Source organism: Prionailurus viverrinus, chromosome D3 (genome assembly GCF_022837055.1).
Source record: "Prionailurus viverrinus isolate Anna chromosome D3, UM_Priviv_1.0, whole genome shotgun sequence".
Lineage (NCBI taxonomy): Eukaryota > Metazoa > Chordata > Mammalia > Carnivora > Felidae > Prionailurus > Prionailurus viverrinus.
Genome location: NC_062572.1, coordinates 43750640 through 43764704, shown reverse-complemented (window position 1 = coordinate 43764704; position 14065 = coordinate 43750640). Strand labels below are relative to the sequence as shown.

The window sequence follows — 14065 nt, the reverse complement described above, 5'->3', positions numbered from 1 at the left end:
TATATTATCAAATTTATCCATATTTTAAAAATGATTCTTTTTTTGGTGGTGCATTCCATTAGCACATCCCAATACAAAAAGAGCTCTCATGAAAGAGCCTATGTTCAACCTATTGTCTATATAACACCCTTTAATGCTTCACTTTGTAACTATTGGTATATGTATTTCACACATCTTTTATGAGCATGTGGGGGGCAAGACAGATTGTACACATCCTTACGCTTTTTAATGTTCATTTTTTAAAAATTTAAAGTCATTAAATTTTTACTTAAGGAATTTTACATGTGATTCCTTCCAGTGCCAATCTCTGTAGTTCCTCCAAAGTCAGATTTATAATCTTCAAAATAGCCCTTTTAAAAAGAAGTTTTATTCAATCCACAGTTGTCACTGTCAAGACAGAGTTCTTTCAGTTAGGCTTCTTTGACCTCCACTTGAATATGAACATTCTTCAGAAATTACCCACCTATAATCTTTGGGATCCAATTTCTTTAATGTAGGACCCTAAAAGTCAAATTCTAGAAAGTAAATTGATTGATATTTTGTCAAATGATCTCAAATTATTATTCTTTAGTTGTTTCTAATATTAAAAAGTCTTCTTACTTTCACCTACTCCATGAGCCTAGCAGAAAACATTATAGGTCTCATTGTCACCGCTGCCAGTGATAGAAGCATAACTTGTGTCTCAATGTAGCTATATTAACAATTTCTGGACACCATGAACAACAGTGTCCATTTCAATCTAGAATGAGGCTTAGAATGTTTCTTAATAGCTCACACCATATCTTGAACTGTAAAGGAGCTTGAAAAACATTTGTCAATGAATGAAAGGAGAGAGAATGATAATTTATTATTGGACTTATTCTAAATGTTTGAATATGTTGAAAAATTGTATTTGGTTTTAAATTTTTAAAAAGGACAAAATGAAGTTAATGCAAATTCCTGCTCAAATAAAAATATTTTACTCCTCATGTAAAGCCCAGATAACTTAAATAACTAATATGCCTGTAGGAAACAAATAGAAAGTAAAATATTCAGATTAAATATTTACTTTTGAAATTGAAGAATGAATTTATGTACTTAAGTTAAATTTTGATTTTGTATGTCTCATTTTTTCTCATTACCAAATAATTTTTAAAAGACAAAGTTGAGGATTAATAGGGCTTGCGGATTTGGTGATAGATTCTGGGCTTGAAGCCAAAGCACTGCTCAAAGTGGGCTGTCCAAAGACATTGGCCTTCTCTGCTTGCTCATTTCTTAGGATTGAATCTCAAAAATGAGGAGTTAAAATGCAAGTATATTATCTTGGGGTGGTAATGGATGTTAACAATGAGCATAATTAAAGATGTTTACTAAGTATATTATCATACTTTTACAAGGCAAATATGAACAAAGAATGTACTTCTTTGTACAAAGAGGATCTTCTATGAGGACATTAATTATAATGGAAACTTAATCCTAAGGGAAGTATCTTTTAATTTTTTTTTTAATTTTCAGAATATTTTGAGAATTTGAGGAAAGGTGTTGCACTCTGATCCATAAAAATAAGGAATATAAAAAATACATTTTGCAAGTCAATTTTAGGGAGTTCTTGGACTCCCCAAAATTCTTCAATTGGTCTGCTAAAGACACTTTTCCTATTCGACACACCTAGTACTGAGAAGATGGATTAGACCACATATGTGCTTCTGGTCTAAGAACTGAAATAATTCTTAGTTCCCTTGATCAAGGCCTAGCTTGTACTCTTTTCATCCTGTCTCACCAGTACAGTATGAGATGAGGCAAAGAGAATCAGAGCCAAGGGTAAAAACAGACCTCTTTCCACGATCTAGAGCTGAACTGACCTATGGATCCCTTGTAGGTTTTCCTGAAGTGGTAGCCGTAATAAGGAGAGATGGAGGAGGACAGATTACTACGAGTTTCATAAGAGCGAATTAGTCCAAAGAAGCAGGATATAAACAAAAGAAATACAAAAGATTACCTGAAAATGGACATGTGGCATGGCTGCCACATTTTTTAACTTCTGTCACTAACTAAAAACTTTTTGATGTTAGCACCTTGACCCTGACCCATATCAATGCTATATTTGTTTTTCAGTATGGATTATAGAAGGTGGGAGCAGACTTTTTTGGTAGATGTTTTGATTATTAGTGCTTTAAGGGATGCCTGATTTTACAGATTTTTGCAGGAAAGACTGGTTGAGTTGGAGGAAAACAAAAGGGGAAGAGAGGGAGGATCTAGTCAATGTTCTAAACTCCAGTGTGCAAATAGGTCATATTCATAAAACTTTCTCTGAGAAATTCTAAGTTAGTATTTCTGGAGGGGGAGCTAGGAATTTGTTCTTTCAATCATTAATCCTTTGTAATTTGATTCTAAGAAGATTTTGATATATGAACAATATTTTGAGAAACACTGGTGTAATGTCCAGGAAGAGTAGGTCTGTCAGAAGTAACCAGGTGTGCATTTGTGGTGACTCTGTGTGTGTGTGTGTGTGTGTGTGTGTGTGCGCGCGCACGTGCGTGTTTATGGGGGAGGTGGTTGGGCTTGTTCTAAATGTGAAATGGCAATCAGAAGGCAGTATTCATTTAGGCAACATTTGTTTACCTGCTGTGCACTTGTCCTTACCCTCATGGGGACTAAATTTTAATGTCAGAAGGAGTCAGACTATAAACAGTACACTTAATAAGTTATATAGTGTGTCAGAAGGAGAAAAATACTATGGGAAAAAAAATAAATAGATCAAGGTAAGGGAATCAGAACTGCCTGAGGGATAAGTTCTAATTTTAAACTGGTAGGCCAGGGATAAGCCTCATTGAGAAGATGATATATTTTTGCAAAGACACGGTCTTTGAAGAAGGTGAAGAAAATGACCATGAAAACACTTGAGGAAAGAGCATTCCAGAAAGGTCTCACTTGGGTCATCAGCAAAAGATTAGTTGGTATGGGACTGGAGCAATAAAATGAGAGGGAAAGTAAAGAATTAACTGGGGTCGGGTAATATACAGCCTTCTAGACCATTGCAAAGACCTTGGTGTTTACTCAGCAAAATTGAGTCATTAGAGGATTTTAAGAGAACAGTCACATGATCTTACTTAGTGAAGAGTAACTCTGGCTGCCATGTTGAAAAGGGACCATAGGTAGGAATGCTGGGTGATAAAAGCAAAAATTTTGGAGAAATTCAAAAGAAAGATGACCAGTGGTGGTAGTGAGAATTGGAAGAAATCTGGATATATTTTGAAGATAAAGTTTTTAAAAATATTGGTGGAATAAATGTGAAATATGATAGTATGATAGAGAGGAATAAAGAATGACTTGAAGGTTTTTGGTCTCAGCTACATGGAAGAATAAAGTTGCCATCAACTGAAATAAGACTTTAAGAGAGAAGACCATAAAACCTTCCAGTGGCTTGTTATTCTCAATAACATGGTAGGGAACGTTCAATGCCATAACACATGAATTTGCCTTCTTGATCTACTATATAGCAGCTATTTGAACAACTCATTGAACCCATCTCCTCATCCTTAAAATGAAATAATATCTGTCCTATCTACTTTACAGTTTTTTGTAGGGGAGAGAAACAACTGAGATAATAAATGTGAAAACATTTTCATGTGTTTACAGCAGAAAGTTTTAAGATTTCATAATTTTACCTAGACTTACTTAGTAATTCCAAATTATTAGTTTTTAACTTAATTGTAGAATTGCAATAAAATATAACAGTGCTACTTGTTTTATACCTAATATATGCCAGGCATTGTATAAAGCAATTTAAATATGCCTTCTCTCTTTCTTTCTTTCTTTCTTTCTTTCTTTCTTTCTTTTTTTGACAGAGAGAGAGAGAGAGAGAGAGAGAGCGAGCATGCACATGTACGAGCAAGAGGGGAATGGTCAGAGGGATAGGGCAAGAATCTTAAGCAGGCTCCATGCCCAGTTCAGAGCCTGACATGAGGCTTGATCTGAAGACCATGAGATCATGACCTGCACCAAAATCAGGAGTTAGATGCTCAACTGACTGAGCCACCCAGGTGCTCCTTGAATATGCAATTTCTAAGTCTTATGGCAATTTTACAGGTGTGGAAATGAAGGTCAGAGATTTTAAGAAAATTTCCAAGTTCATGAGAATAACAAATGGTTTAATTATAGTTTAAATTCAGACTCTTTTCTCTTCTACATACAGCTTCCTGGTAGATAAAAAATCATACCAACTAAAACAAACTGTGATCTTGTTTTCTTTTTAAAATTCCACAAGTAGTATTATTGTGGTAAGAGAATAGTAGGCTGAGGGTATGACCCAGAAGATGCATATTACAAACTTCTGGATTTTCTTCTATGAAAACTAGCCCAGAAGACATATGTTTATCCAGCTGATGGGCTGTCAGACAAAGGTAGGCTCCATAATTTTCATAATAGCAAAGAGGAAGTTAGATCACTTTAAGAGCTTTTGTTGGTATAAATATCCTGTAATAACTGAGTTTAATGTTTTGTTTTTGTTTTATAATTCGCTCCTTATAATATTATCTACCACTCTTTCCCTTTCCTTTTGACTAAAGATAAAAAATGGCCTTGTTTTTGAAAGGAAAGCAAACAGGAAATATTGTGCCTTTTAAATAATCCATGCAATTCATAAATGTCCCTCTCCTGGCCTATTAATTATTTTAAGCATATAAAGTGAGGTTGGATTTTAAAAACACTACTTTGATTTGATGTTTGGACATTTTTTATTAAGCCAAACAAAATTGAGTAAATTATTACTATCTCTTTTTCTCTTCTTACACAGCACTGTTTTCTTTTTGTTTTTCATATTGCTCATATTAAACATTTTTGTTTCTCCTCTTTTCTCCCACAGACTTACTTCAGAGTCAAATATCCTTTACTTACTATTAGAGGAAAATGAAATCCTTTAAATATTTCTTTCAAATTCTATTGGTTATGTGTGGAGGTAACACATCATACTCCTAAGTACCCTTGCCCATTGAAATATAGCCCAGGAGGCCAGAGACAGCTATTCCTAGAATAACCTTAGGAGTAGGGACACAAACATGAATATTCAATAGGTAATTAATTAGTAATGCTCTTATACAGAATCTCCTGCTCACTTCTCTAGTTTAATTACTCTTCTTTATTAAGTAATCATATTAATATTACTTTGATAAACACTAATATACAAATTTCCAAATTAATTGGTTTATTTCATCTTTATGATAACACTTTGGTATTGGCACAGAAGATATAATTATCCCAACTTATTGACGACTGCACAGAAGCCAAAACAACTCATCTCTCTGATTTCAAATTGCTATTATTTAGACTTTGGTTTTTCACCAAGGTGCTCTGGATCATCTATTTCACTATTTGGGAAATGAGCTCCTAAAGCACTGAAGCTTTGCTCACGTCATATGTCCCATTGGGCATCAACACATTGTGGTTACTGATTATCATTACTGCCTAGGGTGTCTCATTGAGTTGGTTTCAATCTTCTCTCCGTAATCTAGAGTGGTTTCCACAGCCACCCATAGAGATTCCATGCAGACAGGGGACCTTGGGTCCAGTTTGGGGTCTGGGTCTCTGATTTCCAACAGCCTCTTCCTATATATCCTATTTAGAGCTACTTTTGTCTTAAGTATGTGTGATGAAGTTGATTCAGTGAAGAATTGATCCTATGTGAGAGCTGAAACTAAGGGATAAACTATGGAACTAGAGTTTCTGCAAGTTCATTTTTATTATTAATTTATTTAATTTTGATAAATGAACCAGAACAAATTTGATGGCATAACTATATTTGCATTTAATGTATATTACTTTAAATCATATTCATAAGTACGTATGTCCAGGAAAAGATTGAGCATCTTAGCATAATAAACTGTTTCTGGATTTATATTGATGTTAATTTGTTACTTATTAATTCATATTTTATCTGCTAGATCTTGTGAGCAGATATTGTTGATAGTAGAGACGTAAAAATAAGATTTCGGGGATAAAAGATCAGTGGAATTAATTGAAAGACATATTCCTTAAATTTGTTTTTTGACAAAATAAAAAAATACCATCATTACCCAACTTTAGAAGCAGATAACTTGAAAAGAAAAAAAGGAGCAGATAACTTGGCCCATCACACAGAACTCTTAAGTAGTATAGTTTAAATTTCTTCACAAATTTAAAATTTCTTGGCTAATTTGAAAACTAACAATGATACTTTCTAGTATGCAGTGGATATGAAGATAGGTGGTAAAAAAAAAAAGACTAAAACCTCTGACATCATTTTGATTTGTATCCTGTTAAATTTTTTTTTACTAATTTTGAAAATAAAGTTTAAATCGGAAACCAACATATTATAGGCCTCACTTCATTAAGCTCATTATCAGAGAATGTTTCTATTTTTCAGGTTGTCTGTCCCTCAAGGCAGACTACCTAATTGCACTTCCTCTGCCCTGATATCCAAGCTAAAGTCTCCTCTGTTTCTCACCAGGCACAGGGGCATCAGGAAATGATGCTCACCCCCCTACCACCCCCCCCCCCACTCTCCCTGGCTACCACTCCACCCCACCCCAACCCCTGCCTCCTTCTCCCTTCTCTACTCCTTGCTTTCTTTGAATATGTCAGGCATGTTCCTGCCTTAATGGCTTTTCATGGGCTGAGGCACCTGGAAACTCTTCTTCCAGAGAGCCACCTAGCCTTCTCCTTCACCTGTGTCAGCTTTTTGATCAAACGTCACCTTCTCCATGAGGTCTTTCAAACCACTCTGGCCACTGGTACTTCCTATCCTCCTTTCCTCAATATTTTTATCATAAAATTCATAACTTCTACTATACTATAATATGTTCTTATCTATTTTGTTTATTGTCTATATTAGTCTTGTTGGTTATGGCAGCCCAAACAGAGAGAAAAAATATTGAGAAAAAGGAGTTAGGAAGAACAACCAGTAGTGAGTGTAGTTTGGAAAACGATGTTCCTCAGTGTGTGTGCATAAAGAGAGCTCTCTGGTGTCTCTTTTTGTAAGGATAGACTCCGTCAAATTAGGGCCCTAATCTGATGACCTCATGTGACCTTAATTATGTCCTAAAGACCCTATTTCTAAATACAGTTGCATTGAGGTTAGAGTTTCAATATATGAAATAGAGAAGGGAGCACAATTCACAGAAGCTTTGTCTGTTTTATTCACTGCTATATTCCCAGTGCCTATGTATAAGAGTAGCTGGCACACAGTTGGCACCCAAGAAATACTTTTCAATTAGTGACTAAGTGGCTTAAAATACTCAGAACTTGAGTATATGGAATTGTTCACTTCATGCTTGACTCTGTGGTCTAACATCTGGGGATGATTTAGGGAAGCACCTGTAAGAAACTGCAACAAAGAAGATGACCCCACCATGATGTTAAAGAGAAAGTTCATACAGTTAGCTGATAACTTATCCCCTTTAGTGAGGTAAACATATTGGGTTGTCCTCCTTCAGTTCTAGTATACCTCTGTCAGGATATCTTTTTTTTTAATTTTTTAAAAAAATTTATTTATTTTTGAGAGACAGAGAGAGATAGAGCACAAGCAGGAGAGGAGCAGAGAGAGAGGGAGACACAGAATCCACAGCAGTCTCCAGGCTCCGAGCTGTCAACACAGAGCCTGACATGGGGCTTGAACTCATGGACCGCGAGGTCATGACCTGAAACTAAGTCAGCCGCTCAACCTACTGAGCCACCCAGGCACACCTGTTAGGTTATCTTTTTATAACCCATTTGTTTCTTTAAAGAATGTCTGAGATCATATACACCCAAACATACAGATGTGTCTGAAGAAGGGAAAATGTGCAGACGGTCCCTGGGGTAGACATTATGGGTGACTGTCAACATGCAATTCAAGTTTTTCCAAGTGTTGTACATATTTTGTCCCTTATTTGATGCCTGAAAGTCTTGAGGCAATAAGTCAGTCATGCAGTTTAGTAAGTAAACAAATTCTGGATCTAGTGTAACTCATCAAACATTATGCTTCCTTTTGATTTTTCTCCTTATGTGTTTATGAAATGAATATATTTGTAGACTTAAAAACTATTACAGCCTGTTCTGACTGCCCTTGAAGGAAATTGGGTATATGTCCAGGGACCTATGAGAGCACTTAAATTATTTTATGTACATAAGAGAACAAACATTATTTATGTGTGAAGCTTAATAGTTTTTCCATACTCCAACCTGACATGGAATGTTCTGGAATTGTCTCTTTAGCTTCTTTCTCTTCACCCATTGTTGATGACACAAAGAGTAGAGGGAACTGAGTTTTTATAAAACTCTGAAATAATCAGAATTAAAGGTGAACTAGATATATCACCTGATGTAGAAGAGAAGGGAGTGTGAAGTTTTGCGGGTATTATTAGGTAAGAAGCTACAGTCCAGAGGAGAGAGGAAATTAAGGATGCAAATTGTGCAACAGAATAGTATGACTGAGGAAATCAATTCTTCTCAAGAAATCAAGGTGAGATTCTTCTACAGACTGTAAGGTAATAGAGAATCAAAAGGTCAGGTAATTTTTAATATGAGCTTCTGTGGAACATCTACATAGTAATATAAAAATAAATCTCAAATTTTCTAGGGGCCTGTGATTCTTCAAATTTGATACTGACCTCAGAATGCACTAAATGGGTAAAAGTTTCATAGGTATTACAAAATAGCAGCAGAGGAATCAAAATGTTCTGCTGCCATGGAAAGAAAAGTTAGCTGTGAGGCATTTTACAAACAAATACAGTTTTCATGTGAGAAACACAGACTAGTCACTGTTTATAATGAAGAAAGGGTGAGAGAAAATGGGAGTTTTATCTTTTGACTCGAGAGCTAAATACTAGGTGTCTGGGTAGCTCAGACGGTTGAGCGTCTGACTCTTGATTTTGGCTCAGGTCATGATCTCATGATCCTGAGATCGAGCCCCATGTTGGAGTCTGCACTGACAGTGTGGAGCCTGCTTGGGATTCTCTCTCTCTCTCTCTCTCTCTCTCTCTCTCTCTCCGTCCCTCCCTCCCTCTCCCTCTCTCTCTCTCTCTCTCTGCCCCTCCCCTACTCTCTCTTTCTCTCTCAGAATAAACAAATAAACTTAAAAAAAAGAGAGCTGAATACTGTGTCCCTTAGTCAATAAACAAAAAGCAGTTTGTGTTACACATAAAATATAGGAATTACCATGTATTTGTTATTTCAAATTGTGTTAGAGAATGACAGTAGAAAGGCAACTTTCATATACTTAATCAAAGTTCCATGGAGGGGAATAAAATAGTCCCCCAAAATATGGACCAATGAAATGAGGTACTCTTGAAAATGTCTAGGATATTGATTTAGGCTCAGTTATTATTTTATACTTTATATATTATAAAAGGAAAATAGAAAAATAAAAATCAGAGTTTAATATAGAACTTACCAAAATAGTAGCATATCTTTAAAAAAACAAAAAAGGTGAGGGGATATTTGAAAAACTGGGATGCACTGAAAACAGCAGGCCCAGATGGCATGCACAATAGGGTATTAAAGAGAACCAGCTTGTGAATGTACTAAGCTAAGCTGCTTCAGTCAGTAATAAATCATGGATATCTGAGTGGGAGGACACTAGTCTACTTAATGGGGGAATAAAAATCATACAACCTATCTAAATTGAAAGAAAAATGATAGCGAACTTTGTCAGAAAACCATATACATAATAAAAAATATTTTCTACAAACACATGGAAAGCAAATATAGAGTTAATCAAAGCAAATATATAGTAAATCAATAAGTGGAAGCATTTAAAAAATAGAACCATATAATTTTTTCATGTGCTTTTCCCAAAATGAAATAAATGATTCTATTTGATACTATAAATTTAGTCAGATTTAGCCTGGGCAATGATAATAAAGCAGCAAAGTTAAGACAAAAATCTCAGTTACTTAATTGGGAGAATTTGATAGAAAACCTTTTGGCAGACATCTGGGAAAGTACTTGAATATTACTCAAAAACATTTTTTTTCCAGTAGTTTAAAGGATCCAAGGCCAGGGATCTTGACTAATACCAATAGCAGTATATTTAGTGTGCTTTACTAATGCTTAATTTTATATAAAAATGTGGATATTTTCTCCACAGAGAGGAGAGATACATTCATTTACAAAAATGATATAATTAGATCTTTCTGATAACATGACATAGATGTTGTATTTTGTTTTTTTTTAACATAAGAAGTTTTATTACTCATGGTAGATAGATTGTTAGTCATCCCTTCTCTTTTCCTCTGAGTCCTTTACTCCTCTATTTATGTGGAGTGTGAGCTGTTGTTCTTGTTGAATGAATCTACTGTTCTTTGAATACTAATTTTTGAAAAGAGGTGTGTATGGGCATGGTGGGTGGTATTCATTATGGTGGAGGGACCTGTTACACACATACAAACACATACATGCAAAATCATTGAGTAGAACAAACACAGAGCTGCAGGTAGGAAAAATTATGTTTCTTCCATTTTCCTGATAAAATTGTGATTAAGTAATACAAAATAAAATAAAGACATCCACAGTAATCTATTGAATGATTACCATGTTCCATTATCCTCTGTCCTTCAGATACAGGATTTGTAATCAGCCCTGCAGTCTGTCCCTATTTGGTATACAAGGACGCTGAGTCCAGAGAAACTTTAGTGCTTTCAGGCAGGCAAATTCTAATCGTAATGGAACTTTAGGTGAAGCATTCTTTCAATCTTAAAACAGAGCAGATAATGGAGACTTTCCAAAGTTCACCAAATAAATGCTGTACTTTCCTCTAAACTTTTTAAAAAATTTACAATTTCCTCAAGAGCATGGCAGAAGGATTCCCCCCTCCTCTCTTTTACTATTTAAAGGGCTTTGGGAGGATATATTCCATTGCCATTAGAGATGTGTTTTCAACTTGAGAGGAAGCTGCTATGTTTAGCAAAGGGAATGGGTTGCATTAAGTCATAAAACCAGAAAGCGTTGGGGAAGATAACTTTTCTCCATAAAATAAAAGTATAAGATATGACATAAGAGACATAGGGTTAAAACATAGTGGTTTTTTTAGCTGAAACCTACAAAATGGTGCCTTCTTATGAAACTGAATGCCCTACGCATCTTAGTGTGTATTGCAAGTCCTGTACCTGTATGGCTGTGGCACTGTGGTAAGCTCTGTGGAGGATCAAAAGAGGTAAAAGAGTTGGAAATTTAGGTTTATCAGATGGGAAAAAGGAAAAAAAATAGGAAAGTCCACCTCTATAATGTCTTCTTGTTTTCGACTCAGGGTCACATCCCCTTTGCTCCAGTACCTTTGGATCCTCATCTTCCACAAGGGCAAAGACCTTCTCAGATGTTATTTATCCTTCTTCCATTTCTCTGCTTTCTCCCCTGGAGTCTCTGAAATCAACATGAACTTAAGCAGACAACAATATACAAACATTTCCTGGGACAAGAGTTCCTTTACTTGTTTTTTTCACTTATGAAAGCTAAAGGTCATGCATGTGTAATTCAGGACACACCATGGCGTTTGCATTGTGAATGAATGAATGAATGAATGGTTAAATCCAAAGCATCTATACCTTCTAGTACTCCATAAAAGGCTGGTTGATTTATTGTTCCTATGCATCGCTTTGCATGAACATCCATATGTTTTGTTATCATCTGGTTTCTCTTTTGTGATCTTGTTTATCAGCTCCTGGTTGCAGCCTGGCTTTTGTTTCCCTTTCTAAGTCATCTGAGTTGCAGTTAGACTAGCTCCCCTTTAGCAGTAAATGGGTTACAGAAGAATTTGGAAGAATGTAGGTTGTCCAAGATGACTCCATATTCTTTGTGATTTGGGGAGGTGGGGGAATACCCAACAACAATAGAGAGGTTCCTACCGCTAATTACACTACTTTCCTCTCATATTGAACTAACTGACACAGCAAGTGCAAAGGTTCCACTGTGGTCAAGGTTGTATGAAGCTGCAACAGTGCTGCATCTGTGTTCATATTTGTATAGACATTATTATTGATAATTCTTCTAAGGACTTTCTAGCCTGGCATAGGGCTAAGTCCCTATTCTCACTTGAGGTGTGACTTTGTGCTGTGATCTGTATTGTGGCCCCTATCAGTTTCAGCAAGGCCACTGCAGTGATAGCTGCCCAGATAGCTGCTTTGTGTTAGAGCCTGTAAGGTTCCATAGAGCTTCTTTTCTTATTTTGATTTCAGTTCAAATGTTGGGTCTTTAAGAAAAGGAAGTAAATGGAAAGGAGCCCATTTTTGCCAAAGGCTATATGTTAGAATGACTGCTGGTCAAAATATTCTTCCCGAACCACTAGTAACTTCCAGGTTCTCACTTGGGCAGTGAGCCCTCAAGATGGAGTTTGTATGAATGCTTCAACTTCAGCCACCTGAAGGTGGCTCTACATAGAGTCTCAATTTTGTCTTATAAAACTTGGTCCTGAAACCATCCTGAAAGTTCCTTTTCCTAACCCTTGGAATAGTTCATTTGTTGCCCTAAGAAAAGAACAGATATTAGTCACCAACTTTGTTCAATAGCTTAAATTCTCTGTTTTTTCTTGTAGAAATAGAAAGCTCATACTTCTTAGCAAGATGGTTCCGATTAATGTTCTGAGGATTAGCTGGATAATATGATTTTGCTCAGTGTTAGAAATGCCTCTTTATTACAAAATATTAATATCACCAGGCATATTAAGTACATAGTGAGGCTAAGAACCATGCTGTATGAATTTACCATAAAAATATTACTGTCCTCTAAACTGAATCAGAGGGTGCTTTAGTATTAACAAATTCAATAGAATACAGACCTTAGTCTAAAATGGTATAAATCTATTGCAGATTAAATTTCTTAGGGTTCCTCAGATAAGCCAGAATGGTTGACACAACAAAAAGGTTAGTTGTGATCATCAATAGAAATATTTTTAACTTCCATGTCGTATTTGATCAAAAATTAAAGAATGTTTATTATGTTAAAAATATATAATTCAAACACAATAAAATGTATTTTAATAATATTTTCTTATTCCTCTTTTTATTTATGTTTTTATACTTACCCATAATTAAGTTGAAAAACCCTATGAAAATGTACTATTTTTATGGAAGTTACTGGATTTGTCAAATTATCAATGAGGAAGAGTTAGAAGACAATTATTTCTTCTGTGTCATGTGTAGTTTGTAATCAGACAGAGCTAGAACTACATGTACAACCAATGTTAAATCTAGCTCTAGTTGAGCTTAACAGTCCATTGTTTTAATTCAAATATGAAATTAAAATGTGGATTTATAATAGAATTATTGAGATGGCGATGCTGGTTATAAACGTATATTTACAATTTGATGAACTGGGCATTCAAAATCAGTAAGATTCTTCATAGTGAAAAAGGAAATTATCAGAGGCTCTTTCTACATTTAGAAAAGAGTTATTCTGACAGATGCATGATTTCAATATAAGTGCATAATTGATAGATAAAAATATTTGCCTGTCTCACAAAAGATTTCGAACTTTTGTTCTGTTTTAACCAATTGATAGTGTGGTGTAGTAGCTAACTCAGCAAAATTCTAAATCAGACTTTGATTTCAAACAGTGCTTATGCTCCTTACCAGATCTGTGGCACTGGATAAGCTCACCTTTCTCTCTAGGCTGAGTTTCTCTATCTGTAAAATGAGTATGATAATTCATAAGATTTTTGTGAGTAATAACTTGTATAATTCCTACAAAGCAAATTTTACTGTGACTGGCACATATTAATTGTTCAGTGGATCTCAGTTTTTGTCATTATTATTAATTAGGGCAATCACCTTCTGTGCCCGTCCTTGAATAGATTTTGCACTACACCTTGTCTGTCTGTATTTTTCTGTGACGGATAATAGCTAGCTACAAACTCCTTGCTACTCCTGTTGAGAGGTGGGGATTTATTTCTACCCTTTGGATTGGATATGGGTTCTGTGGCTGGATCAATAGAATATGGCAGAAATGATGGCACACCAATTTCTAGATCAGCCTTAAGGGACCAGGATACTTAAGATACTTAAACTTGAATTCCTGAGCCACCATGAAAAAAGATCATATATTCTAAAGTCAACATACTGTGTAGAAGCCCAAACAACCT

The 14065-nt window shown here is 35.4% G+C and overlaps 1 pseudogene; it reads right to left on the bottom strand.

Annotated features, from left to right (window-relative positions):
- Positions 1–627: 627 nt before the first annotated feature.
- LOC125149745 (uncharacterized) lies at positions 628–752 on the bottom strand (annotated as a pseudogene).
- Between the last annotated feature and the right edge of the window lie 13313 nt (positions 753–14065).